The sequence below is a fragment of the Myotis davidii genome, unplaced genomic scaffold, assembly GCF_000327345.1.
Source record: "Myotis davidii unplaced genomic scaffold, ASM32734v1 scaffold159, whole genome shotgun sequence".
Lineage (NCBI taxonomy): Eukaryota > Metazoa > Chordata > Mammalia > Chiroptera > Vespertilionidae > Myotis > Myotis davidii.
In genome coordinates this window covers 3,887,090-3,909,465 of record NW_006291231.1, presented here as the reverse complement: position 1 = coordinate 3,909,465, position 22,376 = coordinate 3,887,090, and positions in this window count along the sequence as shown.

The window sequence follows — 22,376 nt, the reverse complement described above, 5'->3', positions numbered from 1 at the left end:
TGAGCCCGACCAGGGGCTGCACCTAGGGATTGGGCCTGCCCTCTGCCACCCGGAAGCAGGCCTAAGCCAGCAGTTTGTTATCTCCCGAGGGGTCCCAGACTGCAAGAGGGCACAGGCCGGGCTGAGGGATGCCCCTCCCCACCGAGTGCACAAATTTTTGTGGACCAGGCTTCTAGTAGTTTTATAATTCTGCAAATCTCTTTCGTGTCTGGTTGGCAGGGCAGCTGTATCTCCATGTCTGTTTCTGCTTCAATCTGTGACAGAAACAGATTGTTTTTTGCTTTAAGTATATGAAGAAAACCAGTTCTCACACAGCTATGTAGATGGAAAAGGGGGGGTATTTTAATGGCCTTTACAGAAAATTATAAATATTCTACACCAAAATATTCTAGAGCAAAACTCAACAAATGGTAATTCTTACAAATTAGTTGCAATAAGCAATCTGAAACTACATTAGTGAACTTTTACATTCTATTTCATTAAAATCAATTGGTCTACCTTGTACTTTGAATGGATCTTTAACCCATGCATAATTTTGTAATATGCATTGGTCATTTGGACATTTTTTGCTCCCTAAGTTATGCAAATCTTCCAAAGGTTGACATAGCTCATATCCAATATCCAGTAATCGCATTTGTTAATATCACCATTTTTCTCATCAAAAGCCCCTTTAAGTATCGGGAGGCTGTCAAGCTTATAGTGGTGAATAACGTTTCTCAAATTAGGATTTTTTCTTGAAAGCTCAAGGTTTTTCATTGGCAACAAACACTGTCGGTTGTTTTTCCTGAAGTATCATGCTCGTTTTGTTCATTTTTGAGAAAACAACTGCCAAAAGCCCAAGTCAGAAAAACCATAGTTTGTCTGTCAGTCATTCTCTTAAGTAGAAATGGTGCTGTAGGAAAAGAGCAGATTAATTCAGCTCACAACTCAATGCACAAGCACTTTTCCTCAAGACAACCACTGCACTTCCATCTCCCACAGAAGGGCTCTATGTATACAGAACATTAAAAGAAATGTACTCAGAGTTAAAACTGAGTAAAAATTAATAATTTTACTGCTTCATCAAGGCCATTCTCAAGAGAAACCTGAGCTTTTTTGTGTGTGTTTTCAACTACAAGTATTTGGCAGTGAAGAATAACAACTAGCACAGTTTGGTGCTGTTGACATGATTCACACTAAGGAGCTTTTATCTGCCAGAGCTTTCCCAGCATCAGGACAAATGTCAACAGTGAAAAAGGCAAAGTATTCATATCCTATAAAAATAGTTTTGGCCTCACAGACCTCCTTAAAGGGTCTTGGGAACTCCCAGGTAGCTGAAGACCGCACTCTGAGAAGCCCTGACATTATAGAGATAAATAACTTAGACAGTCGTTAATTATTGGAAAAATTAAACAGAGGTCAACGCCTTTGGCTACTGAAACTCCTTCAAAAAAAAAAAAGCTAACTCATTTGCTCTGCCTTTCAGAATTGAAAGGAAATCAGAACAAAACAAATACAAATCCTCAACTGCCTTGTTGGTCTATGACCACATAACCTCATTTAGACTTTTACGTTTTTCCTGTTCCTTTCATTTCAAAGCTAAAGACAGTAACATTCAATATTTAGGATGTTCATCATAGAGAACTGCCAGATGCATAAAAAGAATATCATGCAACTTTTACAATAGAAAATTCTCCTTTATGCTGTTTTGTGTATAAGCCTTGCTAGACCAGTTTTAATGAACATTTATCTCATACCAACTATATGTCAAACATGATATTATGCACTTTTACAACAAACCACCAGATATTGGCACATTTTACAGCTAAGAAGATTGAGGCACACACATACAAAAACTATTTTTTAGGAAGTCCACAGTTCTGGAGACATCATATTAGTCCTATGTCTGAAAGAGCCCTACGTTTGCTACTGCCTTCAAAGATGGGCTTAAGGCAGGAAGTAATCCAGGTCCTCAGGAATGCTTCATAAAATAGCCTCTCTTCCCTGCGCAATTTTTCTACAGACCCCAGCTGGGTGCCACCGCCCATGAGGTGAAGCAGCCAATTAATCCAGAGCCTCAGGGTGACACTCAACTACTGAGCCAACAGACACTCAACAGTTACGCTTCTGTCTAAAAGTAGGGATTTTATATGAATGCTAGAGGGATTTTATATGGATCCATGCACCAGTGGGGTCCCTCGGCCTGGCCTGCGGGGGTTGGCCAAAACCAGCTCTCCAACATCCCCTGAGGGGTGCCGGAGTGCGACAGGGCACTCTGCAAAGTTGCTGTCACTCAGCAGCTCCTGCACTGAGCATCTGCCCCCTGGTGGTCAGTGCGTATCATAAGCTACCAGCTGGTTGGCTGGTCGGCCAGTTGCTTAGGCTTTTATATATAGAGATTATAATCATTAGTTAGGAAAAAATAAAAAATAAAACCAACTTTGAATGTTTGCTGGGGAATAATATCAACATTTACAAATCTCTGAAGCAAAGAATGTCCCACTGCACCATCAGAAGGCAAAAGGGATGCAAACCCTGCAAACCCATATCCTAAATAACCCCTCGGCTCAATGCTCATTATTTGCTTCATAAAAGATCTTTGCCATGATAAAAAAAAATGTGTTTCTTAAAATTCAAACTCCATCCTCTGAGACAGAAGATCAAAGAGTTCCCTGGCACATTCAGTACTGGGAAATTCTTTCTTTCATTTGTAGATTTTGCATCAAAACAGATGCAGCAAGAAAAGCCACATCTTAACGCATTTGGGACTTTATGAAGGTAGACAATTCTGGTTGTGTGGAGGTATTGCAGATGTCTCCCCTGTCATGGAGAGTAACCTGCCTGCCTGGGGAGGTGGAGCCCGATCATGGCAGAGGATGGGATGTGGAAAGCATTTTTCCGAAGCAGGGAGAACTAATTCACCCTGTCTGTCACCTTTCTGCCATTGAGGAAGGCTGGCAATTTGAGAACCTATGTCTAGATCCATTTTCTATGTGAAAAGGAAGCCTTTTGCAATAAAACAGGCATTTTGTCATCTTTTAACAAGATGTCCATTTTATTTTTAGAAACACATAAAAGATAAGTGAAGACAGGAGAACTTCTAATAGGTCCTCTTCTGTGCAGTGAAGCCAGAAAATAAGATTTAAAATTATATCAGTATACAGCTGTCCCCTGTAGTTAAAAATATACGTGTCTATTCTTGAGGCTCAAGCAGCTCTCTAGCAAATATTTAGTATGGGACTTAAGTATAGGGAGCTTTAGTGTTTGTTTTTAATCCAACACTAGTTGGAGAAGCATTTATGGTGATTGTTATATATAATGCTTGCTTTAAATCATTCATTCCATTTCAAAAGCCACAGGAATACTTCAGAAATGGGCAAATCATGAAAAAGTTATTTACTTTATTCTAAATGTAACTAGACCAAGGGAGGCTTTGCTAATTACTGGTATCGCAGTGAAGCAGAAATCTGTTCATGTCTCATTCAAGCAGCGGATTAGATAAAACATTAGTTCCATGAAGCTGATCACTCTGGAGGCTTACTCGCTCGCCTTGGTGCAGTAAATGTTGGCACATTAGGCCTTCTGGAATATCCCGAAGCTGGCCTAATAACACATCTGCTGTATTTATTTTGGAATGTAAATGGCACTCAGAAGTATGCTTTGAAAATTAATTTCAGCTGGAAAACAATTAACATTAATAAATACAGAGTTTGTTTCTGCTGACAATTACTTCGTGACATTGCTAGATGCAGTGAAGAGCACCAGTTTACAAATACAGTTTGTAGCAATTAGATCCCTTCTGAACCGACTACTCCCAACTGGAGGGATGGCTGCCGGATGCTGGGAGGGATATCAACACAGACTCAGAGGAGTTCTGTGGCTCTGTGATGTGCACATTAAGAGAAAAGGCACCCGTTCCATTAGGGTTGTTGTGACCCAAAGGGAATTTATTTCTAACAATTGGATGAAGACAAAAGAACAGTTACACAATTCTTTTATGAAAATGCATTCTTAGTTGACGTGGCCCATGAAAACAACAAAAAGGTGCTTTCCTACTCCCGCGATCTAAATACCTTTGAAGCATAGCAACAAAGGCAAAGGATGTTTTTTTGGCAAGGCCCCAAACCGAACCTGGGCAGCCTCCATCATGGCGCTCTGGCCTGCGGTATGAATTAGAGATGGGCCGAAGTGGACACATGGAAGCATTCGGCCGCTTCTCTGAACCCCGGGCCATCTGTTTACGCCCCATGGTAAAATCACAGTGCAGGGAATTGCACGTGTATCGCCCAGCATGGCTTGCAAATAATTACCCCTGGAATGTCCAGCTCCATCCAGTCCTTAGAGAGTAGAATGATCTTGGTCTGAGCATCCAGGGACCTCAGTTCCTTTGCATCCCACCATCGACTGTAGATCCTTCACCCTGCTTTTTTGTACTCACTTAGCACCAGCAAAGCGGGAACTAGCTCACTGAATCTCCCTCAGTGGAGCTCAGGGCGCTTCTTTCAGGCCTTGATTCTCTCAAAGGGCAATTGCAAAATTGAAGCAGCAATACATGCAGAAATGGGGGATGAGATAAAAAAGGGGTTCTCCTCAAAAATGAACCAAATAACCTTATGAGAATAGGCTATAGCATTTTAAAAATTAGGACACTGATCTAGAGGAAATTAGACAAGCACATTTAATTATGCAGCTCAAACTCCTAGATTGCATGCAACGTGAAGGACCGGGGCGGTACTGGCACCGGTGTGCTCCTTGTTAGGAACCAGAGCCAGTAGTAGGTGCTCCATGCCTGTCTGCTGACTGGAAAGTGGCGGAATTAGATTTTTAAAGAACTAGTTAAAAGCAATTGCACTCATTAAAGCGATCTGATATTTGCGACCTTACACATTTTTGAAGGGTTCAGGGAACTTCGGCTGAAGAACTGTAGGTTAAACCATTTGGCACTGCCTTTGTCCTGTGGACGGAACATGCGGCGTTGGGCAGGGAGCCAGAGAGCAGTGCTGAGGGAGCCGTCAGGGAATAACTGGCAGGACCTCCGGACAAAGGAGACCCAGTTTCTCTGTTCCACTTGAACTTGCTACATTTCTATGCTTTTTATTCATTTCTGATAAACAAATATAAGATTGTATAGGGGGGTTTTCTCTTTTTATCCATCTTTTTCCAAGAAAAAGAAAATACATTTTTTAGGGGAGGTAGAAACAAGAGTTAAAGCAAAAAAAAAAAAAAAAAGCAGAAAAGCCACACACTGCCTTCTTTAATTTCATTCATGTCGCTTGCCTAAAGAGTTTAAAGGGGGGTTTCCTCTTGCATTGGTTGTTTATAGTCTGGAGATCATATTGCTGGGTCAAGCCCAAGATCAGAATGCCCAATATGGTGTCAGTTTCTATTTCAGAAATTGGGTTGTTAATGACATCCTAATGTCGAACATCATATAGCAGAAACTATATTGATATTTTTTTCTCTCAGGCACTGGTACACAGATGTCAGCTCTAATCCCTATAGAAGGCTGCTACAAGTCAATCTTCATGGAAATAAATTACTGAGGCCTGTGAAGTTTCAAGAAATAGAAGAGGTGTGAAAATTATAATTGGAAATAAAGAAACCTTTAAAACATTGAGCTTAGCTGGAGATATGCAAAATTATGCAGCTTCGATGGCAATATCTGGCCTGCAAATTTTTCAAGCCTATATTAGCCTAATGTAAACTAATAATATCTAGATTAAGATCTTTCAAATTATCTAAACTTGTCAACTGTTTAATACAAAGCAAGCACAAGAAGGTTCGCTGTTTTAGCTGAAAGTGATGCCCAGCACTAATATTTCACAATTAGAATGAAATGAATTTTAAAAATCAGTTTGTAAAATATTATTGATGTTTCTCTTTCAACATAACCTTTACGCTGTGTTCAGAGAGCAAGAAGACAGATGTTGCCCAACCTGCGGGGCTGGGGCACGCCAGCCTTTTAAGAGCTCAATTGTAAACCGATGAAAGGTGTGTAAACAGATGACAGGGGCAATTACAATGTGGAATTGATTAGGTTCTCAATTACTAAAGGCACATCGCCTGTAATATTCTTTTTATGCTGTTCTGTGATGACCAAAAAAACACACAAAAAACAAACATGAATAGCTCATCAGGATGACAATGTTTTTGTATTTTGTGTTTCTTGTAGTAAGGGAACATCTACAAAGACAGTTGGAGCTATAGAAAGAGGGTGAGCTGGTAGGGATCCTACAGGAAAAGGAAACAGAATGATTCCACCCCCTGCAGGTACTAGTCACTTTTTAATTTTCCTCAATGCCAATGAATAGTAAGTAAGGTTCCTAGACAAAGAGGCTGCCCTGGTGTCAGAGTGGAGGGGGGGGGGGGCGCGGGGAGAGGCAGTGGGAAAGCACAGTAGGGACCTGTACATATTCAGTTCGAAATAGAAGTGTGAACTGCAGCAGAATATGCAAATCAATGATTATTAATCATCAAGGACTGATCAATTACATCTGCTGAATACATGTGTAACACCTGTCTCTAATGACGTTTCTTCTCTCTATTCATTCTCTGTCTTTTCAGTTTGTCTTGTAGATGCTAGAGCATCTCACAAATTAAAACAGCTGAGGCTTTAGTAATAAATATTTTGTGTAGGGCTAAATTCAACTGAGAAGCTCAGGACCCCCAGCCTGACCTAGAATGAAACTGAACTCTTGGGGTTCACTTCAAAATGACCCAGCCTCCCCACCAGCCTCAGGGCTGGCCAGCACTCTCGATTGCATCGCCATTCCAGACTCTGGGCCTTGGCCTGGGTGGAATCTCAAGGCTTAGACTGGAAAGCAACCATTCTTCAAGGTCACAAAGGAAGACTGTCGTTCCTAAAGTTGGCCACTTACCTTGAAAAAGATCTCTTCTCTGGGGGTTGTTGCTTTGGGTGTACGTTTTTGCTTTTTTTGAAAAAAAAAAAAAAAAAAAAAAGCCTGTGACCAATAACAGAACTGTTAAAACAGAAGGATTAATTCTGGACTTGGCCTCAAGTGCTGGCAGATGTTTCTGAGCCTGGAGTCGGGGTCTGGTTAAGAACATGGAGAACTCATGCTTGTAGAATGCAGATGTGGTGAAACTGGAGCAAGTTCAGAGAAGTGACAAAGATGATTACAGGGATAAAGAATGGCTTCTCAGGGAAGGCTAAAGGGATTCTTTGTGCCTTCATCCCAAGAAATGAGAAAATAATGATTATTAACTTCAAAGTCTGTGCTTCATGTCCGCAACAAACCCAATACATGGAAGTGGGCTTGAACTAAAAGCAGGAGAGAATTTGGTGAAGGAAAAGAAAGACTTTCTGATTCCTATAGAGGTCAAGGCGGCCACACTTGTGTGCAGTTTTTAACAAGGGGATATACCACACTTGTTTTTTAATCTAAATTCATCGACTGGTTTTATTTTTTGCATGACCCCCCTACTTCCCCCCTCTGGTAATCTAGACTTTAAAGAGTAAAAACTGGAAATATGTACACATTTCATTTCCCCACCCACCCTGGGTCTCCAAGCCCCCAGAGCCCAGTTGTATGAATGTATCATAAAAGGAAATTCATGGCTCAATCCCAGTTCTCAGCGGACAATATTTTTCTTGATTTTTAGTATTTTCAGCACTCTGCTGAGCACATGTGGGGAAAAGGAAATGGAGGATTACGGCTAGTCGGGGAGGCTCAGAGTAGAGAGAAAGGGGCATAGGTCTGGAAGAGAGCAATGCCATTGATCTTGTCCACAAGCTAATTGACAACATTCCCAGGCTTCACAAGGCAGTGCTGTTTCCAGACTCCCAGGATTTAAGAAGCATTCAATAGTTTGACATAAGGCAGTGTGCCCCCTGGATATGGAGTCTGGTTAAGCAATAACTCAATCTTGTCTTCTGAGCCTCTCCTTCCCCTCTCCAGTGCAAAGAAGCTCAAGGAAGTTTTCCTTCTGCTTAGAGACACCTACTATTAAATAATTATAAAAGTAATAATAACCAGAAAAGTGTGCGGCTTTGTTCTAAATAACCTAGCGTAAACTGCCGCCTCTGTTTTCCTATCCAGCCCTAATGTTCTCTTTCCTACTTCTCTTTAAGCAACCCATCTATCCCTGTGGGACACATGAGACTCCAACTACATGTAAAAAGAGCAAAAGCCCCCATTGGTGACCTTCAGGCTGGCTAAAGACCCAGCCAAAACTTGTCACCATATGGAGTTTCCATTTCCCTGTGAGAAACCACAGGGGTACATGCGTGGGTGACATGAATGGAGGTGCTCGGTTGTAAAATGTTATTCACATGCGAGAGATCATTGTTATTGTTTCCGGTAATTATCCCGCCTCATAACAAAAGGGAAATAACTGATTCTGACACCCAAGTTTAGCTGTAAATAGGCAGAATGTTGTCATGAATATGCAAAATATTATGATCATTGCCATACCTACCTAATTGCATTGGAAACATGCTGGCCATAAAATAATTAATTAGCAGTGCAGAAAGACATCATGATACTAGCTATAAATACTAAACATAACTAATTATTTCCGTCATAAAATGGTCCTGCCAAGCAATTTATAACAAAACCAACGAAGCCCACAGTCCTCCTGCAGCATGGCATTCAAGGGGCCCGTCACCCAAGGCTTTCTATTTTGTGATATTGTCAAGACGAGCGGCTACCAATTTGAACATAAACTAAAATGAAACTAATCTAGGATTTTCAATGTTCTTTGAGCTGTGGGGTGATTGTTGTGGAAAATTCGGGCCGATCCTTTTGTTGTTGACATCAAAAGTGGTGGGTCACTCTGGACCTGCGGAGCACATTCTGAGCCCGAGCCAAAATTGATTTCCTTTTTTAAAAAGCAGCTGGCATTACAATGAATAGCCTTCTTTCGATTTTTCCTCTCCAGTGAAGCATTCAGTGAATGCAGCAGGCATAATAGGCTGGAGTAAACAGTGTCAGGTTCTGTTATATCAGGAGCTCTTTTAAACCGAGCAGACAAGCTATCATCGGCGCCCGAAACCCTGCAAATCGTGGCAGTCGGAAAATGAGTTTGTTTCCTGACCAGTGTGTTGATGACATTTTGAAGAATGGGAGGAGGCGCTTTGCTAATCACTCTGGCTGCCGCATGCTCCATTATGATGCCACCTCATTAATGAGCAAAAATAATGTGCCTGGATGAGGCGGTAATAGAATTAGAGCCTCATGAGCTGGACCCAGGACTGTCCTGATCATTCTCTGATTTTGCGGGAAATGTGTGAGAGAACCTTGGGAGGCATGTCTGAGACTCATTTGTCACAATCCTTTGGCCTCGTTTTCTTCCTGGTGGTTAGAGACTAGGAAATTGGCCTGCCTCGGAACAGTCCCGTGGCCTGGTTTGCAGTCCTGAGGGTGAAGACCTCATGACCAACCCGAAGACAGTAAGTCTGGGCTGTGGCTTTTTTGGTTCTGCTTTTGTTTCCGCCCTCAAGTGACAGTGAGAGAAATGGCTGTGAACTAAGACTTGGGTGATGGAAATGTTAAAATTCAGGTCATAGCACAATCAGGCTTGCAAAAATTCCGTTGCACACTAAAGGGCCCAAGGAGCCCAGCATGAATCACGTTCTGAATAAGATTTCTCTCCCAAATACACAGCCTTCTCACCTACATAACTGTAACATTGATGTCAGGGGCCTCTGACCCTGCCTTCCTTGGACCCCGGGGACAGGAGGAGAGCTAAGTGCCTTCCGAGAGCCCCTAGAATTCAAGGCAAGTGCCATTCACAGTCAGCCGCTGACGGTCTCTCTAACATGAATTCTCCTGCCCAGGCCCTCGGGAGGAAAGGCAGCCCCTGGGATGATGGGAGGGACTCCCCAGGCACCCCGGTGGGTAAGTGCCCAGGGGTGAGCAGGGAAAATAAATATTGCTCTGTAGTGCCAGGGACCCCTTCTCCCTCATTCTTGCTGGAATAAAAAAGCGTCCTCGCCAGGAGGGTGTTTCTAAGCAATCGCACCTCTAAATAGAATGTAATTACGGAGGAAATTAACTTCACAGCTAAAGATTGTGTTGTCATGATAATTTAGAAGAGTGGGAAGGATGTTTTCTGAGCATTCCCTAATCTTTTTTTTTTTCTTCTCTCTTTTTGGTTATCACTTAATGGTATTCATTAAAACTGAAAACAGAAATTGCTTCTCTTTAAATTTCCCACTGCGTCTCGATTTAGTTGAGTTAGACTTTTCTTGAAACAATACATTAATGTCATGCCCAATTGACTTCTGTTGTAAAAGAAATAAATCTCCCATGTGACTTCGTTGCTCACATCTGGAAATGGTTAAAAATATGCACTCCGTCAGCCCATTGTTTAAAGAACAACACACTCCGCGGGTTTCCTTGCCCCCAGTCTCAGTGCACTGTCCCCACTCCTTCCCTTCTGCAGATACACGGATGACAGTCCTCCTTGCAGCTCAAAGCAATGTTTACCTTTGGAGATAATACACGCTTCGAACATCACCCAGGTTTCCCTTCCATCATTAACTCACAAATCACAGCTCTTTTACTCGCTGGCCCTGTGTTCCTATTGTTTCCCAGGGAAACCAAGGCCATTTTTTCCTTTGAAATGTTCTGGAGGTGCTAACAAAATTGTAGCAATTATTATTATTATTTTATATATATATTTTATTGATTTTTTACAGAGAGGAAGGGAGAGGGATAGAGAGTTAGAAACATCGATGAGAGAGAGAAACATCGATCAGCTGCCTCCTGCACACCTCCCACTGGAGATGTGCCTGCAACCAAGGTACATGCCCTTGACCGGAATTGAACCTGGGACCTTTCAGTCTGCAGGCCGATGCTCTATCCACAGAGCCAAACCGGTTATGGCTGTAGCAATTATTGATGTCATTTAAAATTGTATTTCATGCCTGACCTGGTTAGAGCATCCTCTCATGCACCGAAAAGGTTGTGGGTTCCATTCCTGGTTATGGAGGGCAAGGGAAGCAACCAATACATCTCTCTATATATCTGCCTCTCTATCTCTATCTCTATCTCTATCTCTATCTCTATCTCTATCTCTATCTCTATCTCTATCTCTATCTCTATCATCTCTCCCTCTTGCCCTAAAATAAAAACATATCCTTAGGTGAGCATTAAAAATAAAATAAAATTGCATTTAATCTTCAAAATTAATAGAGAAAACAAATCCTCCCTCACTCATAAAACACTATAATTTTCAGGTGTGTTACATAGAGCCCCCTAGACATGTGATATGATATTCACCATGTATTCAAGCAGGAAGGTTGTATTCAAAATAAAGTGGCATAAACTTAATGAAAAACTAGTGGTGAATGCCACTAGGTCATGGCCACATAGCCAACAAAGCTAAATTGTGTGATTGAATCACAGGGTCTCAGTCTGTGACCTTCAAAGCTCTAATCCAACAGAGGATCCTGACCAAAAAGGAAGCTTCTAGATTCACTGCAGAGAGAATGTGTGAGCCCCCATTCTGTACGAAGCATTCAAAGCACTTGATACCCACATTGCTTCACTGAACCTTCCTAGGTCTGTGGGTGTTGTTACTAGAATTTCTCTTATTATAACCTCTGTTTTATAAATAAGGGAAATACAGCTCAGAGAGGTTAAATGCCCAGTGAGTGAGTGACAGAATGAGAGGATCAAAATCTGAGTGCTAGTGTTTGGTCTATTGGAGCCAACATACTTCAAGATGCCTGTGTCCATTTCATTTAACCTCTGGGTGGTCTGGCATATGTTTTGGAAAATATACTATCATTACTTCATAATTTCAATAGATATTATTACAACTAACTCTACTTCAGAAATGTGAATGAGTATGAAAAAAAATGACTTTATTTCCTCTGAGGGCAAAAGAAAGTGGGAAGAGAACCAACATGTACTAAGCTTCTGTGACATATATACACAGAGACAACAGCTTCAAGGAGGGCATTTTTACCTGCATTTTATAGATGAGGAAACTAATGATTAGAGAGAATAATGATTTGTTAATTTCACAGAACTCAGAAGTACTGACGCCTGACTCAAACCAATGTCTGGTTTGTCCCAGATCTCATACTGAAACCTGGGTTAGGATGAGAACTTCCAGTCTATGGGGTTTCATGTGAATGAATGAGTAGAACTGTTCCAAAAACAATCTTAAAATTGTTGAACTTAGAGACATCGCTCTTTAAAGCTTTGAATCTAAAGTCTTCCAAAGAAAAGAAAAGGAAACAACCTTAAAATCATTATTCTCAATTCCTCATGAGAGAACGCAGAATAAATACATTGGGTTTTCCCATTTGGTTGTTTGGGTTTCATGTAAAACCTGACACATATCTCTGCTGGATAATAAGGAACTTAAAGTGAAAATAAAAAAGCCAACCAGGAAGTACAGTGATAAGATCTGGCCATGAACTACGGTTTTACACTTTCTCACTGTGGGATTCCTCACTATTTAAGGTCAGTGTGGCCTCTAAAATCTCCCTGCTCTGTCATGGAGTTAAGCAAATCTGCAAGGGTTGGATAGTTCCCTGACTGTAGCATTTTATTTTTCCCTTTGTTATTAGAACACTTCCTAGAACAAAGTCAGTGTCAGATGCAAAAATGATATAATGTGCAGTTTTGCAGAAACAAAAGATATGCTGTGGAATACATATCAAGCAAACACCACAGTAAGCCAACGAGCATTGCATGAATACATGAGATGAATAAGTAGTGAATTGCATTTTGCATTTATAAGTTGCTTTTTATTGAAGCAGTAAACAGTCACATGACCTTGAATATAGCCCTTAGGATTGCAGTAGAGCCAGCTTTGACAGCAGCCCAAAAATACTGCAGTTCTAGAGAGACAGAAAAGTGCTAAAATTGATCAATGCCCCAGGTAGAGTTGATGAAAGTTTTACATAAGAGGAAATAACTATTTCCATCTGAATATTATATGTAAAAGTTCATGCCAGTTGTTCAAACCAGCCATATTATCAAAATGGAGAGTTGACTTAGTCATGAGTTATATACCATTACCTTGTGATTGGTTGCAAGATGTAACATCAAGCATTATTCTCCACATAAAGCTGATAGTCACTGAGGAAATTATAAAATGCTACCAACCTCCAAAAGTCAGAATGCCTGGAAGCAAGGAACAAGATTTTGACATGCACACTTGGGCTATTCATAGCGAATGGTTTCACAAATGCCCTAGCTGTGAAAAATAAAGTTTAAACACAGTCGCCTCCAGTTTGGAAAGTGCAACATTTTAAATGCATTATGCTGTTGTGGCCACAAGTATACCTGTCATAGAGCCAACATGACTGGAAGTTGAATTCTTGAACTAATGTGACATAAAAGTCTTCTAGCATTAGCAGCTTTCCATCTTGTTCAAATAAATGTTATTAGCATAAACGCCCTCTAAATAGCAGAAAACTGTTACTGTGGTTGTCTTAGATTAACAAGACTGAATGGTTGACTACATACCACTTTAAGAATAAACTCTCACTCCCTAGTCAGTTTGGCTCAGTTAATAGAGCATAGGCCCACAGAAGAGTCCTGGGTTCGATTCCCATCACGGGCAGATTCTGGTCAAGGGCACGTACCTCTCAGTTGCAGGCTCGATCCAGGCGGGAGGCAACCAATCAATGTTTCTCTGTATCTCTCCTCCTCCTTTCCCCTCTCTCTAAAAATCAATGGAAAAATATCCTCAGATGAGGATTAACAACTCCCTACACAATCTGCTTTTTTACTCATTTGCACTAACATAAGACAGTGCATTCGAGAAAATATATTCATAAAAGACTTACATTAGCTCCTATTCAGAGAACTGAGTGGATTCAATTGCTAGGGCAGAGCTGTTTCCTCTTATAGAAAACTTAATCTTATTTTCATTTTTAGAGTGGGTCCTACTGGGCTGTAGGCTATGGAATCATCATCATGTGTGTGAATTCTATTCCTTCAAAGTTGTACACTAGAGAGTCTTCAGGACTGAAGTTTATTTGCAGCGCAAGTGCCACCAAGACAGCAGTAAGAGCACCCCTACTGGGTCCTCCAAGTACTCTGCTCCTCCTCTCCCTAATGCATGACCTCTACAGAGAAGGAGAGCTAACCCTTGGGCATTGTCCTGATTCTCCAAATTCAACATCTCATTTGGAATTCAAAGCTACAAATTCCAATCCCTGGATGCACTCTCAAAAAAGCTTTTGAAATTCAACGTTGTTTCTCTGGATTGAGGCTTCCCTATCTTTTATGATGGAGGTGATGGATAACGCTGACCTACAGAAATTAATTAGTATAATTCACTTGAAGGCTTATTGCTAACATCATTATAATTCATTCCCATAGGAGTCATTTGATTATTGCCTTTCTTGCCAATAAAAATTAAAATAGCTACTTACTAGTTGCAGATCATTATCCTACTCAATCTTTGCCATTGCACAGGAATGCTGTGTGGAGGACATCAGGACCCTGACATTCGCCTTGGGTCCATCCTCTCTATCTTCATAGAAATTGCATCCTATAATATCCAGGAGCCCAACACCAGAGATACACAGATCACAGAGGGAGGGCTAGCCAGATTTCTTACAACTACTCAGAGCTGTGAAATCTTCTGGAGAAACTTCCTTTACTCTCTGAGTATCTCAGGAGAAATGTACAGAATTGGGCAAGAAGGATGAGGTAGCTGCCCTCAGCACCACTGCAGGTGGGTGACAGGTAGCAGAGCATGCCTGCATCAGGTAGTTTATAAACAAGCAACACTATTAGTTAATTAATTATCTGACTTCTAAACACACCAATGTCCAGGGGGAACAGCTTCTGATGCATCCTTGAACTTGTTCGTTATACAAAGTTTATTTCACATCCCATTACCAATGTCACTGAGCTCTTTCCAAAATAAGTCATAATCATAAGCTATTTTTTTATAGGCTCAATAGTACTTGTATGTGTGAGAAAGATCTTTGTGCCTATGGTGAATGAGTGTCAGAAGTGTGTTTTACTGGATTAAACTGGATTTATTGATTCCACAGATGCATAAATAGTGAAGGAGTAAAGCTGAATTAAAGTAAGTTTTGTAAGTTGGAAAAAATAACACATGATAAAAGTATAAACCATTAATAAGTAGTTACTATTTAATTTTTGTTTATTTTTCCTGACTCTAACGGGCCCATTTAGGTCATTGGTATTCATATTACTTTCTTTAGTCCAGTGTTTCTGCAGAACTAGTCAGGGTATAATTTATTCTCATGGTAAATTTTGCCAAATTCCTTTACTTTGCTTGGCTTCAAAAAATTCTCTGAGTTTATATACATTCCCTCTGAAGTACATATATCATAGCTGGAATTTCATGAAGAATTTTTTTCTGTGCATAGGCCTTGTTTTGAACAGGAAATCTGGGTCAGTCACCCTTAGGATAACTTTTGAGTTCATGTCTAAATACTGAGTGTCAATAATATTAAACTCAAATGAGATGATAAAACATGACTTGGGGAAAAGTGGCATTGAAGTCTATTTCTGGAAAACGAATCTAAACTATTCTTTACTTCTGTGACTATTTATACACATATTACCCCAGCATCTAATACTTACAGATTCAGAGAGAATTATTTTACAGATTAAAAAAATAATAAAAATCAAGGGCTATCCTAGCAGAAGCTGCAATAGGTTGAGAATTATGTGAAGTCTTTTGCTAACATTGCTGTTTCTGACTTCAAAAAAAAAAAGGTGAACATTAAGCCCACATTGACCCAAAATTATTATGTGCTAGATCTAAAATACTTTAAAAGGAAGGTATTAGTGTGTTACAAAAATCACTACCATTGGCACCTGGAAACCATCATGCCAATCCTACCTCTATTATTAAGCAGATCCATGGCTACATGCCCCTCATCTGACTGACATGTAGTTTTCACAAATAAAAAACAGACAGATGAAGAAAAGCCTGAGCTACATTTAGTGACCAGCAAAGTCTACATATTACCATGCTTTTTAATATTTTAAAATAAAGTGTAAATGTACCCTAAAACTCTTGGTATGAAAGAGCTGGTTTCATGTCACTGGTTTTGTCAGTGTCAAACAAAGAAATTTATACTCTAATGTAGAAACCCATCAACTCAACAACTACATCTGAATCCCAATGCTATTCACAGTGGATTTCTACTCTATTTGGTCCTGTCTTTTGGTGCCTGCATGTCAGTACTTTTGTCAGTTTTTTCAGAATGAGGCAGAAGCTGTCATGGAAAAAGCAGAGCCCTGGACTTAGGCAGATCTGCCTTCAAATCTCAAATCCCCCACTTACAAGAACATCATTTCTTTGACCTTAATTTTTCTCATGTGTAAAATGGTAAACATTAGTGTACACTACGTGGAGATATTTGAAAGTATGTATTCAAGCCCAACTGGGTGGCTCAGTTGGTTGATCATCATCCTGTACACCAAAAGAGTTGCAGGTTTGATTCCCAGTCAAGGGGCATGCCTGGGTTGTGAGTTTGATCCATGGTTGGAGCTCGGAGGGAGGCACCTGATCAATGTTTCTCTGTCACATCCATGTTTCTTTCTCTCTTAGGAATTGAGTTGATTGTGTTGCTAGAGGTTCAGATAGTGGGACAAGTGAAATAGCGTTGTGCCTATAACTCACTTTGCATCTCATTTAGAGAAAAATGAAAACAAATTAAAATCTCATATAAAGTAGAATTTGAAATAACTAGAATGTGAATAGAGTCAGACAGGATGGTTGTATAACATGAGAGGTTAAGATTGTGGCCCTCAGTCCCTTGACACATAAATGTTTCTATAGGATGCGTGAGTATTGGCTTCCCTCAGAGCAACGGATCTAAGAGAAAGCGAGCAAAAGTGACAATGTCTGTTATCACCCAGTCCCCTAAGCCACGCACCATCATTTCCAACAGTTCTGTTGCTCATGTGGAACAGCCCTACTACAGTGTGGGAGGGGAATATTCAAGAGCATGAAGGCAGAATCATTGGGGTCATCTTGGAGGAGGTGGTGGATAATGAACTAGTACCTATTGAGCTAGTACCTTCTTGGAGTTCAACCAGAATCTCTCATTTTGAAGTTTTTTTTAGCTCTTCCTAATAAAATGAAGGAGTAAATTCCCATAAATGTCCTAGCATGGAAACTTTGTATTTCTTCAATGATGTACTGCATAAGCAATTGGTTTGTGTTTAGGGGATATGCTGTATGAAAAGCACATATCTAACTAACATCATGCTTAGAGTGGCATGATGCTCACGCTGCAGGAGACCCCAGGTAGTAGCTGTCATTGCTTCATCTCCAGCTCTTGCTGACATAAACACTCAAAGAAAGGAATGGCAGGTGGATTGGTTCACGTGATTTAAAATGTTTTCCTCTCTCTGTCCATTCACACCCCCTCCCCAGTCTGTTTAAACCTATGATGCTGAAGGGTCGAAAGATTAGAAGAGATGATTCATTCTTAAAATGGAATTCATTCTTAAAGGCCAAGCCATCAACAGAATATAGGCCTTTACTCATATATTTCCATTAAATGTGTACTAATAAAATATAGGAAAAGGGCAACTAAGCATCAACTTGATCATAACCATTTGGGAGCATCCAGATACCAAAAGAGGAGCCAATCTATTATTGGACAAACTTTTAGTGCTCTGAGAAGGGGGAATTGAGTCATTCATGATAACTGCAGGAAAGTATTTAGCATAACTTTTTCAAAAATTCACTTCATTTCCCTGGCCAGTTGAATCATTTGGTTGGAGCATCATCCCATGCACCAAAAGGTTACAGGTTAGATTCCCAGTCAGGTCACAGGCCTAGGTTGTGGGTTTGATCCCAGGTCAGGGTGCAAATGGGAGGCAATCAATCAATATTCCTCTCTCACATCAATGTTTCTCTCTTGCCCTCCCTTTCTCTCTACAAATTGTATTTTAAAAAAAACAAAAAACACCACATATCCTTGGCTGAAGATTTTTTTAAATCCACTTTATTAAGTGTAATTTAGATATAATAAACTTCATGCATTTTAAGGGTGCCGTTTGATGAATTTTGTCAAACACACACACACACACACACACACATCTACCACCCCCACAATTAATTCCAGAAAATTGCCCCTACCTCCAAAATGTTTTCTTGATCCCAGGGCAGTCAATCTCTCCTCCATTCCAACACCTAGACCATCACTGCCTTGTTTTCTGTCACTGTACATTTGTTTGAATTTTGTAGAATTTCATAAAATTTAATCATTCAGTATGTACTCTTTTGTGTTTGGCCTCTTTCACTTGGCACCTGAGTTTCATCCATGTTGCTCTATAAGGAGCTCATTCCTTTTTAACTTAATATGTTTTTTTATTTATTTTTAGAGAGAGGAAGGGAGAGGGATAGAGAGATAGAAACATTGATGAGAGAGAAACATCAATGATTGGCTGCCTCCTGCACGCCCTGCCACTGCAGGGTCAAGCCCACAACCGGGGCATGTGCCCCAACCAGGAATTGAACAGTGACCTCTCGGTTCCTGGGTTAATGCTCAACTGCTGAGCCACACCAGCAGGGCAGGAGTCCGTTCCTTTTTATTGCCTAATAATATTCTCTTACATAAGGATAAGTGACTCGGCCAGCATGACGACATGAGTAGTGTTGAGCAAGGATTTTGACACAAGTTTGTGTTCACCCAGACTTGGAGCCTTTCCTTCTTCACTACTGAGCCTGAATGATTATGGCTCACATTTAATGAATGGGGCAACAGCTACCTAAGAAATGAAATGAGTTACACAATGTTCTCTGGCTAGAGCTCTTTTCACTTACAGCTGCCCCTAGGAAAGTTAGGCTCAAAGGAACTTGTCTGAAGGTGTTTTCAATCTCTTTTGAAGAAAAAAGGGCAGGAGTGCTATATTTTACATTGCTTTTAGCTCTCAGATGCCATTACGATTTCCTTTGTTAAAACTGTTGCCATAGTGGCAACTTGTAGATAAGTAAGAGCTAGAAGGAATGACTGCTCAGTGTTGAGTGTCAACCTATGAACCAGGAGGTCACAGTTCGATTCCCAGTCAGGGCACATGCCCAGGTTGGTGGCTCAATCCCCAGGGGGTTGGGGTGTGCAGGAAGCAGCCAATCAATGATTCCTAGGAAAGTCAGAAAGTTCACTGTGGAAGTTCCATATAGGAATATATAAAAATCATCAGCGTATGTCAGGTACAGACCAGAATGGCAAAGCAATCTTCCTGGGTAAATTACAGTGTGGATTTTACACTAAAATTTTTAACTATGTTGTGTACTTGAAACCATGCTTTTTTTTAAAGGGAAATCACAGTGACCTCATTTCGCTTCTGTGTCTTCATTGTTGCTGTGTCCTTTATTCTGTGAAATAAAACCAGTCACATTTGTTTGGCAGTTCTCCTAATCAACCCTCAGCTGGAATGAGGCCGCGGCTTTGGTTGTGCTGGGAAGTTACTGGCACTTCTCTCTTTAACAGTCTCGTCATGTCTGAGGGGAAAATGTATTTCAAATCTTTGTGGCAGGAGGTAATAACTTTCTGCTCTGCTCTAACCCATCACAAGAGCCATAGCAAGTGACTTCCACATGTTTTGCCAAATTTGCCTGTGACATTGATCCGAGGACACTGGAGAATATTTCTTGGGGGAAGAAAACATTCAGTTGTAGTACTTATGCAAAATAGTTTCTCTCCCGATTTTTTCCCATGTACTAAATAAGTATTGTGCTTTATTTGGTACCACCTGGTTTTAAGAGAATCTACATTTTTCTTAGGAGTCTCTTGCCTTGTTGTACATTATCATTATCATATACATTATTATTCATTGTCAAAGAACCATGTGAGCCCAGAAGAGGTGCATTAGCAGTTTCACAGTCAGGGACGCACCTGGCAGTCATAGGTTTCACCCAGTGCTCGGGGACCCCGTGAGGCACTAACCAGGTGAAGAAGCCTGGCTCCTTCAGCAGCAACAACAGACCAGATTCCAAATGTCTAGATCATGTAAACACTGTCACACAGCCCCATCGGTAAAGGCTCACTATTCCTCCAGATTGGTAATATCATAAGGACCCATGGAAAACACTTGATATCAACACTCTAGCTTTGCATAGTGGTGATATCATAACCCATGAACCCATCACTGAATAAACAAAATCCATACCCACCTTTATCTTATTATGTTAACAAAACCATATCTCAGATTTCTATAAGAAGGTCATTTCTACAAAAAAAAAAAAACACCAAAATTCAACAGAAAGACAAAAGCCAGAAGTTCCCTGCAGAATTAGTAGATAGCAGATGATATTCACTAATCAACTGATCTATGACATTGATCCAATGACATAGATACCACCCATGATTAGATAATGAGGGTTGGTGACCACCAGCATATCCATTTATACAACAAGCATTGTAATGGCAAGGATTATAATAAAGCAAGATCTGTTATGTACAAATGACCTGCACTGTATACTGAATTATTTCCTAGAACCAGGTTTGACCCTCGGCACAAACTTCATTAACAGAAGTACCACCTAAACATGTGCCAAAAAGGTGTGTTATGTAGAATATGATACCTATATTCTAACGTGTCTGAATATAGGCAAGATATAAAGACTAAAATTTTATATTTGCCTCAGAAAGTTATTTTTTAAATAATCTTCAATCAAATATAGTAAAAACATTCAATGATCCCCTCATTGGCCCAGGCAAATTGCTTAGGTTTCTTTTCATGTTATTTCTTTCCAGAACCTTTTAAATTTGTATCTAAAACACTTTTAACCATTTTTCTCCCATAGGCTGCTATTTCTCACGACCAAGAAGGATTAGAATGTTGGTTTAGGATTCTCTGTTCAACCTGAAGAAGGGTTTTTAAGAACCATAATTCAAGTTCTAGATTAATTAGGAATAAAGGCAAAATCTCAACATTGAATTTTCTCTCTCTTTAAGAGTTTTTAAAGCCCCTGAAACTTATTTTAAGATGTCTGTACTCTTAAAATCATAAGAGGTATGATTTTTTGATTCTCAGAAATACTAGCCCCAATTCAGAATGGGCATATTTCATTAGAGACCCTTTGCTAAACACCAGTGTCTTCTGCAGACTTAACAAAGATCCAAACAATTAAGTCTTTATATTTCCCCCTTCTCGCTAGTAGTTGTTTATTACACAAAGCAATTTTTGACCAGTGACTAAGTTCAATGAACTAGATTGGACACATAGCCCAACATTTTTTAGCACTTACAAGGGTTCAGCACTATTATAAGCACTTTAAACATATTGACTTATTTAATCCTTTCAACAGCCCTATAAATAGTACAATTACCTCATTATCTCATTTTACTGACTGGAGGCCAGAGTTATTGAGAGGTTAAGGAACTTTCTGCCAAGGTCCTATGACTAAGATGACATGAAGCCAAGAGTTGAATCTAGGTAGTCTGGCACTCACACCTGACTTCTAAATCCCTTTTTCATATTGACTTTCTTCAACCTAGTTGTATAAAAATATCTGTCAGTGAAATAACTATTCCAAGTATGTTATTTAAGAAATGACTTTGGGAATATCCATCCACAATAGAATGAGGAAATAAATATATCTACACAGCAGAGTACTACACCACAACAAATAAGAACTACTGATATATACAGCAATATGGGTGAGTCTCACAGACACAATACAGAGTAAAAGAAGCCAGGCACAGAATACACCCTTTATAACTATTTTTTAACATTCAGGGTTTCTCAACCTTGGCACTATTGACATTTTGAGCCATTTTGGCGTGGGGTATTGTCCTGTGCTTTGTAGGACGTTTAGTAGCATTTCTGGTCTCCACCTACCAGGTGCCAATAGCACCCCCACATCCTGCACCATTGTGACAACAAAAAATGTTTCCGGATATTGATAAATGTCCTCTGGGAGAAAGTTCCATTCTATTTTTTTCTTACTATATTTTTATTGATTTCAGAGAGGAAAGGAGAGGAAGAGAGATAGAAACATCAATGGTGAGAGAGAATCATTGATAGGCTGCCTCCTACACGCCCCCCACTGGGGATTGATCCTGAAACCCAGGCATGTGCCCTGACCGGGAATTGAACCATGACCTCCTGGTTCATAGGTAGAAGTTCAACCACTGAGCCATGACGTCTGGGCCATACAATCCTTTTTTTAAAATGTTGACTTGGGTGTGGAAGCAAAAAAGATACTTTGGGAACTGAGAGGAAGCTGAAGAATCCATGAAAGCTGCCAGGAGGGCAGGGTATTGAGTGGGAAGCATTTGAAGAGCAAACTTGGCAAAAGAGGAGAAGGCCTTCCGTTCACAGAAAACAGAAGAGCAAAAGGCAGAGACGCAGAATCATTCTTCATTAAGAATATTTTCCTGGGTGCTATTTTCCTTTGAATGTAACCAAGGGAAATTCAAAATGCATGCTGGCATAACATGCTTCTAGGTGGTAGCA